This window comes from Equus asinus, chromosome 4, assembly GCF_041296235.1.
Source record: "Equus asinus isolate D_3611 breed Donkey chromosome 4, EquAss-T2T_v2, whole genome shotgun sequence".
Lineage (NCBI taxonomy): Eukaryota > Metazoa > Chordata > Mammalia > Perissodactyla > Equidae > Equus > Equus asinus.
The window spans coordinates 73,431,514-73,444,288 of record NC_091793.1 but is presented as its reverse complement, the minus strand read 5'-3'; the positions used below and the strand labels follow the sequence as shown (position 1 = coordinate 73,444,288).

Here is a 12,775-nt window from a genome sequence, read left to right as displayed (position 1 = left end):
CCTTCCAGAGGTAGTCTACACATTTACAAAGATATATATGTATATGTTTTTATATATTCATTCCTTTTTGTTTTTTACACAACGGAGGACCTCCCATCTTTGTTGTTCAATACCTTGTATTTTTGCATAAATTATTTCTTAGAAATATTCACATAAAATCCTATATATGTCTACACCATTTTCAATGGCTACATATCATTTCATAATATAAATATTCCAAAATTTACTTATCCTTTTCTCTATTGATTGACAATAATGTTGTTTTCTATTTCTTGGTATTATAAATAGTGCAACAATTAGTATTCTTATGCAGATTTTTTGCACATATGTTCAAAGTTTTCTGTAAAATAAATTTCTCAAATGAAAATTTTAAGGAAAAAAGCTGTGCATTTTTGACAGATATTATTGATTGCCTTCCTGACAGTTGGTACCAATCTAAATAATCACCAATAATGTATGATATTGTCTATTTCCCCATATAGTTGTCAACACAATATACATTTAAGCTTAACTTACTTTGTCCATTTGAAATATTAAAAGAATGCTATCTTCAAACATGTTTTTCATTAATTATAAATGAGGCTGAGTTGGTTTCCATGTATTTAAATGTCTTCTTTGTGAATGGCCATCTTTGTCCTATTGATCTGAAATGCCACCTACATAATACATTGAGCAATATGAAATTGCCATTTTCATAGATCAGAAAGGATTGAAAATCAGCAATTTCATACAGTGTAACCAGGCAGACAGACAGACAGGAAGGATGGATGGGTAGACAGATGGATGAATGATACATAATTGTATCAAAATTTAATTAATATTGCTTAAATGTACATAACAAGATATCTCTTTTTTCTCCTTTTTCAGAAATGTCTTTGTTCTTCTATCTTATTTTTTTATGTGAACATACGTCATCTTTTTCCAAACAAATTAATATGGCTATTGTTTAAATGTGTGTTAAATTACATTTATAGTTCCATTTAGAGATAATGTCTTTACATATTAAATTTTCCTATCCTCCTCTTCTCAGATACAAAAATTTAGTCTTATAAAAATATCAAATCCTTGATGTTTCTCATAGATATTTAAAGTTTTCCTTTCATGTAGTTCTTATATATTTTTATTAATTTTCTCCCTAAGTATTTTGTGAATATCATGACCATTAAAATGAGATTTCTTTTTTTCTATTATATTTTCTAATTTGAGGTCTTTAGAGAAAAATATTACCTTTGAATATTAATTTTGTACGCCTAGATAATTAAATTCTTTGTGATAATTTTTACTAATTTCATTTCATATAATTTCATTATATCATTTTATTAACTTAATGAAATTAAGAAAATATACAATCATACCATCAAATATATAATCATACCATCTACATATAAATATAATGTTGTCTCTATCTCTTACATTTTATACCTCTTTTTCTTTCTTATATCTAATTGCCTCAGCTAGTATTTAAAAAACTAACATTTTGTTGTTAAGCAAGATTCTGATTTCTGGTTTGAAATATATATACATATTGAGGAAGTATCCATTTATTTATATGAATATTTTAGTAAGAATTTTATGCAACCTGTCTGTTAAATTTTATCAAGTGCTATTTTAGAATACCTTTCACAGACAATGAAAGGATTATATGACTTTTCTCCTTGATCTCTATTAATAGCAAATTTTAATAGGTTTACTAAAATTGAGCCATCCTTGCATTTCTGATGTAATTGCACTTAATTGTAGTATAGTCTTCTTTCATGTGTTGCTGAATTCTATTTGCTAATGTAACATTTATTTCAAGTTTTTATATCAATATTCATTAGATAGATTGTTTTGTAGCTTTATGGTGCAATATTATCAGTTCAATAATGGCCCCAGAAAAGCAAATTGAAAATTTTACACCTCTCTCAATTCTCTGGCATAATTTAGGCAATATTTGAATGGCTTGATCTTGGAATATTAGCAAAATTCCCCTGGAAACTTGTCAGGGTTGGTGTTTGGGGAGAGTAGCTCTCTGGCATAATTTTTGGTTTCCTCTAAAATATTTAATATGTTTTCTTTCTTCTCAGCTATTTCATTTTGATTATTTCTTCTATGCAATGTTAATGCAGTTTATATTTTTCCCAGTTTTTCAATAAAATAAACCATTGAGAGTAAAGTAAAATGACACTATGAACATATTTTGGTGGGCTCAAGTCTCATCAAAAGAAGGATCCAAGTTAATGATTAATGATCCACAAAACCTTTGTATTTATCTCTGTGAATTCTCTAATTCCTAAATATCAACAAATGACAGAATCAGGAGACAGAGAAAGTAGTTTTATGTGTATATATGCTGTACACGTAATATGTGTATAAGCTGGCTTCTGACAATGTATTTATCAATAATGAATTTCAATTCACTATTATATATTTTCATGAGATCTTACTGTTAATAGGTACATGCAAAATTATTAATTACAACTTTATTATTTGTTAGATAAGGAAATTCTGAAAAGTGCATAACTTGCCCAAAATTTCAAAGTTAATAATGGGTTAAGCTAGAACTGGAGACCATTCCTCAGAATTCTAAGATTATTTCAGCTCTACTATATGCCTTCTTTTTCTCAAAAAGTGTGCAAAATTGTGGGATGACTAATTTTAGTACTATAATTTGTAGTTTAAATGTATATGTGTTTTAAACAGTAATTATTCTTTAAATCAGAAAAGGCTATCATAAGTAAGAAGACACATTTGTCTTCAATGTGTCTATCAGCATAGGTAACTATATTTAAAAAGTAATTTGTGTAAACTATAGTTAAGATTTGTCATGCATGATTCTGGTCTCTACGATATGCATAAGAAATGCTTATTTAACAACCAAAAGAATGATGTATGAAACTATAAGCAAATGATACAAGATAATGTCATTTGGAGTTCTGCTGTTCATTCAAGGGAACTATTACTGAGGATTGGGAGTGGTGCTGGAAGATTCATGGAGAAGATAGGAGCCTTCCATTGACATAATAGACATTGATGAAAATTTTGGAATTTGGAGACAATTTTTCAGTTTTCTAATCAGCATAGGTGTGTGCATAGTTGCCAAGATGATATTTAAACAATATAATGGAATAAAGAGTACTGTCTCTCTTAAATTGTCTAGAATTTTAAGCAAAGGAAAGTCTACAATGGAAAGTGCCATTTGTATGACTACGTTCAACTAAATGGGTGTGAGACTCTGTACTTTGAGCAGAAATAGAGTCATTTTATGTGTTTTGACAATGAGTGTCATTTCATTTTCAGCCATTATGGCCAACATGAGTGGTTGGGATTGGGTTAGGTAAATTAAGGTACCATACATCTGGGGTTTTAGAGGTACATAGAGCCCAGAATTCCATGGGAATTGGGCAGTGAGCTACCCAAGCCTGATGTAACTTGAGATATTCATAAAAAACATTTTATAAGCCAAACTTCACCAACATTCTCCCTGGTAACTACCAACACCTTATTATGGCTAGGAAATGTGAGGGGAGAAGAGATGGGAAAAATTAACTCAAGAAAATTCTAATCCTTTATTTTCCAGGTCTTCAATCCTTTTAATATTCTACATATATCATAGCAAGATGTCTCTATACCTCATACTAAACATCAGAAGTCAGAATGATCAGCATAAACAATATAGGAGAAATAGACCTTCTTCACTTTCTTCTTTTCACTTCTATTCATCCAGGACTGTACGTGATACTAAAGTAGGAGAATATTGCCAAGGATACGCTCATGTTGTTAGCTGTGAATGAAAAATATAAGAACTGGCAATTAGAGATATTTTAAGAAATTTCAGTCAAGAAAGGAAGACATATTTGAATTTTTTTTCTGTCTTATTAAACACTTTTTAATTAACATGAATTCTTGTCTGAATATTACCATTCCTCAAGAATATGAACTTACTTGACTATGTCAAGCTTGGTTATTATATAGCAAACAATGCGATTAATCTTACCACGATTTTGCACTAAATCTTGGTAGAGGAGAAAGGCCATAAAATATAAGTGATGGCAAAAGTCACTGCATCCTTCCAGGCCTCAGTCTCCTCACCTGTGAAAAGAAAGAGTTGGCCAGATTAATGAAAATCCATAACTTCCTGTTGCTTAACTGCTCCTGAAACTCAGGAGGTTGCTCTTTTATTTGTCTCTCTCTAGAGTTGGGGATTTTTCCAAGAAATGTAAGTTTCTGATATGAAGGAGAGGAAGAATAGTCTTTCAAGATAAGTAAATCATTCTCAAATGATCAGCAGATACAGAGGCAACCAACGTTGCATAATGAATCGAGAATATCTGTTATTTTGAGCACAGTCTCAAATATTCACCATAGATTCACAGCCTTGTTTCCTGACAATAGAAAGTAATCTTCTCCCATTGTATTTACCCCTTTATTATTGGACAGAGACCAAGACTACATTCCATTCAGATCAGCATGAGTTTAGAGATTTCTCTTTGCTGGGTGTGCTGGGGAAAAACCTATTTTCTTTTACCTTGATAGCCTCCATTTCTAAATAGTACACATCCTCCCTTCTTATAAAATTTAAAATCAAACACTATAGATTCATTCTAATGACAGGAGATCAACTAGAAAAGTCCACTTATAGAGCAAGATAGCATATTTCTATTATAATATTTGAAATTATGAATGCACTCAACATTTGTTCTATGGTGCTGTTACCCATTAATCAGTTAGACAGTGAATTCTCATGGCATAGAAATGCAAAAGAGATGTCAATATTCATAATGCTGCAGGAAATACAAATATAAAATGTGTTTTCTGTTCCTCTCCACTGGGAGCTGTAAGTAAAGCTGAGGATATGGGAAGGACAGCTTGTTCACAAACATGAGCACAGCAGCAAGTTGTGTGGGAAGGCAAAGCTCCCAGGATTTTATGGTTCTTAACGGTTCCAGACCTCAAATGTCACTATCTGTGACTTAACCATGAGTGATAAGAGCCTGCCTTGTCTTTGTCAAAATTTTATTAAGAGCACTGAAAGGCATATTCCCTACCACCTACTACCATGATGCACTGGAAATCTCTAGGACACCATGGCAGGCAGGCAAAGGCTGCTGGTGGTCTCAGAATTATTGCCAACTGCTGAGCTAAAATTGTTGTTTGAAGCACATTCCCATATCTTCACTCAACAAGGTGGAAAACAGCTCGTTGTTTATACATCCTACAGTTATGAGAAAATCCTGAGGGAAAGTTTGCTATGGAAACTCCCACTAAAATGTGGCTAAGTGGCATCAAATTGCAGAAACCACTTTACAACAATTAGAAGTGTTTATGAGCTAGGTACATGGTGAGGGCCATGCACAAATAAAACAAGAAGTAAAAATATCTCAAATTAAATCTCCATGGCAGGAGAGAAAAGGGGCTAAGGAAGAAACCAAGTTTTGGAAGAGGAGGTCCTGTATCATACTAAAAATGCTCTTTGGTGCCATAAAATGTACATTACTTTTTTAAAAATAGTAACGCTACTCCCACTTTCCATTTCTCTAGTGAGAATTGTCATCATATTTTGTCTAAAAAGCTGTAAATATTTAAAAGTCATAATGGAGTGGAAAGAGAGGTTGTTTTTAATGAAAAGCAGCATTCTAGAACATTTGGCCTGAAAGGTGACCTGGAGCTGCTCATTAAAATACAGTGTGTATTTGTGCCTTGCTCAGAGTGGCAAATGTGTTAACTGAACTAGGATTCTGGAGACAGGCATCCAGATTTGCCACTATGGGCTGGGTCATCCTGGGCAGTTTATTACATCTTGAGACATAGCTCTTATTATCTAAAGAATGAGCACAATGATCTCAGCACCACTTACCTCATAAATTGGTGGTAAGAATAACGGAAGATAACTGCTATCAAGGCATTTTGATTAAAATATAACAGAGTAGGTAGAATGTTAATAATTTGTTCATTTATTCAACAAGGCTTTTACTGAATATCTAGGATGTGATGGGCACTACTTTAGGGGCAAGGAACTCAGTGTTTAATCAGTTCTCGCCCTTATAAACTTGTATCTTAGTGAACGAGAAAAATATGAATAAATGAACAAATAAATATATAATATCAGGCAGTTGGGAAACAATAAAGCAGGGGAAGAAAATACAGAGTGATTGCGTTTGAGTGCAGAAACTCTTCTGGATAAGTTGTCAGTGAAGATTTTTCTGAAGAGGGGATATTTGAGTAGCGATCTTAATTACTTAAGTGATGAGCTGTGTGAAGATCTGGGGCAGGAGAGATAGTGACTGAAGGTGCAGCAAGTACAAAGAACTGAAGTGTGAACATATGTGATGTGTTTGAGCAATAACAAGAAGGCCAGTGGGGCTGGAGCAGAGAAAGAAGAGTAGTAATACATGACATTGGGAAGGCAACCAGCACAAATCATGTGCGAGACCATCATGACAGGATGCTATTTTCAGTGTGATAGGAAACTACTGGAAGATTGTGAGAGCCCATGCCCTGATTTCCGCTTTCAAAGGATTATTTTGGCTGCCAGGCAAGAGTAGAAATTGAGCCTTCTGCAATAGTCCAGTTGTCAGATGATGGTGGTTTGGACTGTGGTAGGTGCAGTGGAGGGAATAGATTTGGAACATGCTTTGAAGGTATAGTCTAATGAGTTGTGAGAGAAATTCCTTGGGTGTTAGTGGAGTAGACCCCTGCGTGTTGCTGTGGCTGCTCCCTGGCTACAAGTAGGAAGGGCAGTGACTCTACATTTCCGGACTCCTCTGACCTGGTAGATGCCTCCATCCATGCAGGTTGTTTTGAACTAAACTTAGGGTACCTCTGGGAGGAACTGGGGAGGTAATGGGCAACTGCATCTACTCACTTGCAATCTTGACCTTATTTACTTTTCACATAATTTGTTTGCTGGTTGGTAATAAATCAAGGTGAAAGGAACGTCTAATTCAGTAGAAAATATAATCTATTTTCTTAGTGAAAAAAAATAAGCAAGGAAATTTGTTGAGAGCAAGGTGCTGGAGAGCCCATTTTGATTATGTAAAGTGAGGAGAGGTGTAAAATAGTTATATCTGAGAATGGGAAAGTAAATTGACTAGGGAAATGTAGTGAGATTAAGAAGCATGATAATGATCAACTTGAAATTAGCAGTGATTGTTTAGCATTATACCAGTTAGCACGGCTGTGTATTTTTCATATCCATGTACATCTGCTTGCAATCGGGAGCACAGTAGTTAGAGAGCTGGATTTAAACACGGTGGGGTTTTCCTGGAAGTAGGATGCAGGAAAAAGGGAGTTGAAGAGCCATGGAATGTAACTTGAGTATGGGGGTATGAGTGAGCAGTGACAGACACTGAAAAAGTGCTTGGGTCGATAGATTGAAGAACTATTGGAGTAAACAGACCAGAAGGAATATTCTAGAAAGATAGTGCTCAGAAGTAGAATCTTTGAAATTGGTGGTGCCATGATTGGTAATTGACCAGGTTTTGGTATGGCCCTGGCCATGGGTGGCTACATAGACTCTACAGCTTCAACATGGAAGGTATTCAGCAAGCATTTTTGACTGATGCTTGATTCTAATAGGGGCTTCCATATCAACTTTGAGACCCCAAATTCTTTGTAGAGCATTTTTATTTATGTTTCTAGTCCCTTTTTCAAGCATACGTTAAGCCTGAAGTGTCTGGCATATTTTCTCTGAGAACATGAAATAATGGGGCAAATTCTTTGTCTGTAAAGCTCATAGATAACATAGATTGTTCTGGATATTTCTGAGACTTCAACTCTCAAGTGTGAAAGCACTGTTTATTAGAGATCAAAATTCCATGATCTAACATGAACTGGTCCTTGAAGATTTTAATTCATTTATTTCCTCTTCCTCTCGCCTCCCTCCTCCTTCTCTTTTTCTTGCCCTCTCTCCTTCTTTGTTTCCAGATAGATAAATACAGATAAATACAAGTAAATGAATTGAGAGGTAGATAAATAGATAAATAAAATATTTTTGTAATAGACTTTAATTATCCTTTTGGACTCAAATTTACCTGAAATGCCCTGTGAATCAAATTACATCACTGCTATATGGCAGCAGCTTTTTAGCATCAAAAGGGATTATATAGCCATGGAATAAATACATCCCTAAGACTTATTAGACATCAGGTTGTAGGCCCATAACTCCCAGGAAAACATATAAAAACAAATTGCCCTGTGTTATAGACAAAGACAAATTAGCATAAGAGGTATAACTATATGCTAACATGATTTAATATTTTTATATGAATACACCAGAACTTGCACATCAACATTGAGAGTTTCCCCATCAAAGTAGCCACCTTGGTAGGTTATATATTAGATATTTGTCCTAGTGATGTTGATATTGTTCTAGACATTTTGTGAGCTATTCTGGGCTTACCTTTAAAGAACTTCCTTTTGAGTATTTTTAATGGTGCTGAATCATATTTTTAAAGTAAGATTTGACTACTGGAGCCAACTTAAGGCAACTTGGATCTGGGATTGACAGGTGATGGTTTTAAGAGATTTGAATCATAGATAAGGAATGACTTCAGTAAAATCATGGACTTGTCTACTTGTGAGTGTTGTAAACCAAATCTGAAGGCACTTCATAAAGAGAGAAGACTAATATTTTGAGCTATGGTCCCACAAATCAACTGAATGCCTGATCTACTAAAGTGACCATTTTCAATGGAGAGCTCTCCTTTGGAGCCTTTTGCTTTCTGATCCAAAGGAGAGCAAAGAGTAAGGATGCTTGATATTAAACATTCAGTTTCCCTATTTCACAGTCCACAGTCTACAGACTTACAGTTAAAAAGCATTTTATTCTTCAACAAAATTAAAATAGTTGATACCAGAATGAGGCCATGGTTGAATTCCTGGGGAATCGTCTGCCTTCTGCCCTGTGAAATGCCAAAGCAGCAGAGAAAGACGAATGTATTCGCAGCATCAGCACGGGTCCTTTCTCCCACAGAATGAATGCATTTCAAGAACTTCTCCCTCAGAGCATGGCTGGTTCAGCCCACGACTGTCTGTTCTTGAAAACACAGAGGCTAAAAGGACGGCCACCTTATACACTCGGATAGCAGGAACACTGGATTTGTTAGTGATCAAAGCTTGCGCTATGCGAGTCCTGATGTTATTTTTAACGTCCCAAGCTCCTTCACCTGTGATTCTCAGTAAAGCTATTATCCAGAATGTTGTTAGAAGTGGATTTGATAAAAGTTTGGCCTCCGGAACATCAGGCGTTCCTGCTCTTTGCTCTCTTGTGGGTCAGGAACAAATCCTTCCTCACTCCTCCTCTCATGTCCAATATCTATTAGGTAGGTGAGGCTGTTTTCCTCTTCAGTTTCTCTGTTCTAGTTCTGCTGACCTTTGAAAGAAATAAAAGTATTTCAAAGGTATTATGCCTACCTAAGTGTGACAATCCTGTTGTTAATATAACAGTGATACACACTTTGGTCAAGGGACTTTTTTTCTCGAAGTTCTTTTACTATATTACATTATTTCTATCTCCCTGAAAACATAAGCATCCAATTCTATGAAATTGGGAATAATTCAATGTTCTTGGGTAAGTTGGTTTTTTTCCTAGTTATAATGTCTGTTTGTTTTATTTAGGGAATTGAGGGATGCTGATGACACTGGCATTGATGACAACCTTGTCAAGATTAAGAAGGAAGTCCCTGGAGATGAAGGAACTGGATCAATAGGAAATTTTTCCAAAGACTGGGGCTCTATTGCGCCACTGGTAGGGCAGTAGGAGTAACAGTAGTAACAAGGACAGCAATGAATATTGACACCTATTAAGAATCTACTCTCTACTCTACATTTTTTGCATCTCTTTTCCCATTTGATCTTCACATCATTATGTGGTACCAACAATATTTTACAGATGAAAATAGCAGAGCACAGAGAGCTTAAGTGACTGCCCAATGTAACGTTTGGAACATGGCAGAGCTGGGATATGAACCCAAGCAGTCTGAGTCCACCGCCCCCATGCTTTCCTATTAATGCTGCTCTGTCTCCCTAATTTGCCTAACTAGAACATGTGCTTCTGAGAGTGAAGAACTTTCCTCCTGAAATTGGTAATAAGGATGGGGGGCAGGCAGGAATGGAGTATGATGGGGAAAGCATGTTCAAAATTCTAGCCTTGACAGACTCCCTGACCCTGCAAAGACTAGGTTAGTTACCTAACTGTTCCCATAGCACTTCCTACTTACCCCATCACAACTCTTCATTCTGTATGTTAGTTTCCTGGTGCCTGACTGTCTCTTCCAGTAGACTCTAAGTAATTTGAAAGTAAGGGCTACATTTTGTTCAAAATTGGGGCTATAATATCTAGAAAAGTAACTAAAATATAATAGACACTTGGTAAATATTTGTTGAATTGGTTAATGATAACAAACGGAATGGGGACATGTAATACATACAAAAATGATTTAAACCTGATTCTAGGATGCTAGCAAGCACATTGAACTGCCAGTTTCCTTTTTCTGTGCAGCTAGTATAGTTCTTATCTTTCTGCCTTTCTCCATAGGCCAACAGGGCTGTATGTGCAATGGGTACATACATATATTACATACATATGCATATTTTTGTATTTTTAAAATATATACAAATATCTTATACATGCAGAAGACTGTGGCCTCAACACTTCAAAAATTCATGTGTTTTGGCTCCTTAGTTATCTGTGCTGTACCAATGCCAGTAAGAAAATAGTGAAATTTAGGATCCTTGGTCTTTGGCCAAAAGAATTGGCCGTGAGTTAAAATAGTCAGAACACAAGGATTTTAATTTTTCAGCTTTCCTCATGAAACTGCAAAGTGAATGTGAAGAAGGCATTGGGTGCTAGGACTCAGAACCAGGTGGGTTGAGTTGCAACAGGTAGGTCACACATTTGAGTTAGTGTTAGAAGTTAGAAGCTTAGTGTTAGCTTCTATTACTTTAGGAGATAACTAAGAGCGCCTGAGATCCAGCAGACACATTGCTTTCTTCTGCCTTCTCGTTCCTGCGCCTGCTGCTTGGATTCCTCGTCGAACGGCCTTCGCCTTGCCGTTGTCTGAGTTCCTGAGCCCTCTTGCTGAGCTCATAGTATGGTTCCCTGTCTGCATCTCTTGCCCCTCACTGTGCTTCCCCCATTCCTGGCAATTTTCTTGCTTAGAACCACCTGCCAAACCCTTTGCCCATTCTCTTTGCCTTGACCTGAACACTCTAGATATGTTGACCTGCCTTATGTCTGACTCACTTCTTATCCTGACCCCCATTGATATTTTAGTGGGCCTGAATTGCCTGTCTCAGTAGATACCTGTACCCACCTTGATCACTTTCACCCAAGTCAATCTCACCAAGCCCACTAGCACTGATCTGAGGCTGGTGGCTAGCTGGTCTCTGTCCTCACATTAGTGGTGATGCTCTTGTGCTTTTCTTTGCTAAATCTCCAACTCCATGCTCCCTGTTAGGAAATTTCTTCCTTCTTGCTTCTTCTAATTGCCTATGCTTTTTTAGAAATGGGCTTTTTTCCACTTGGAATTCCCCTTCTCTTTATTCCTACCCATTCTGCATAGGCAGACTCAGCCTAAAACCAATCTTGTGGTCTCTGAACTTAGGAAATGTTCAGCTCCCCAAAATAATTACCTTCTCATCTGTGGCCTTATTCCAACTATAAAAACCCTAGAGCAGTCACTCTTATAGTATGGCCCCAGGACCAGCAGCAGGTGCATTACCTGGGAACTTTTTAGAAATGCAATTTTTGCAGAGGAATGACATCAGCAAGATGACTGAATAAAACATCACTCGCTCATATCCCCCCCTCAACAAAAACAATTTGGCATCCATCCAGGGACAAAAGTGCCCTTGTAGGAGCTTTGGGATTCAGGTAGGAGACTGTGAATGCCCAAAACAGTCCAAGAATGAGGAGAGCTGCTTTGGAACACAGATCTGTACTCAGGCAAAAGACTCACCCACCATGGTCTGGACTATAGACATGGAAACAGCTCCACAGCCCTGAGGATTTGGTTACAACTCCATTTGTCTTTGGTTCTGTCACCAGCACCAGACACCATGGGACCTGGAGAAATCTTGCCCACCCTTGTGCTGGTAATAGACATATAGACCTCTGTCCTGGCTGTGGACCCTGAAGTGGCCCGTGAACTGGCTCCATCCCCTCTCAGTCATAATCTAGAAGCCCTGGGAGAACAGTGAATTACACTATCACCCACAGCTGAGAGAGCCTTTGTGGAAGCCTGGGAGGCCAGTGGGAAAGTTCCAGCACACAGTTGAAGCAAAAAAAATTTGAGAGTAGAAACATTGGAGAGGGTAGGAGGAGCAATTTGACTTTACCTGCATCACCGCTCTCCTAGGTGACACAGCTCAGTGCCAAAAGACCTTCTTGGCCTATGATTTCTCCTGTGAGGGAAAGTGAGAGTGTGTCAGTAAGCACCTAAATTCCCCAGCTGTGCAGGATGCCACCAGAGAGGCCCATTTCTTTCTCATCTCATCCAGAGTACTGAGTTGTCAGCTGCATGACTGGGGTATGGTGAGGGCTGAGAGAACAGAAGCCAGGGCTCAGAACAGTATCAAAGGGACTCCACATCCCTTGACCATGTTCCTCTGGTCCCTGCATCAGGGATTCCCTTGGGAGCCCACCCATGAGCCACTGGGATTGCCTCACCTACAGATTTCCCAGCTGGTCTATGGGCATCCTCAGTGCTCTGTGCACCTCATGCACACACACCCCTATCCCATGGCCAACTCCCTATGTGCACTCCTGATGGCAGCACGAGTGAGCTTTTGCAGG

General features: G+C 37.2%; 1 long non-coding RNA gene across 3 annotated transcripts in view; it reads right to left on the bottom strand.

The window, feature by feature from the left end:
- Positions 1 to 274: 274 nt before the first annotated feature.
- LOC139045103 (uncharacterized) overlaps positions 275 to 12,775 on the bottom strand; it is a 54,646-nt gene continuing 42,145 nt past the window's right edge. Inside the window, exons 2-4 of one of the 3 annotated variants that reach the window (XR_011502778.1) lie at positions 12,319 to 12,384; positions 3,977 to 4,071; positions 275 to 3,763 (exon numbers count right to left, since the gene is read on the bottom strand). This is a non-coding gene — a long non-coding RNA (uncharacterized lncRNA). The remainder of the gene's footprint in view (positions 3,764 to 3,976; positions 4,072 to 12,318; positions 12,385 to 12,775) is intronic. The other 2 variants (XR_011502777.1, XR_011502776.1) reach the window with 2 other exon arrangements.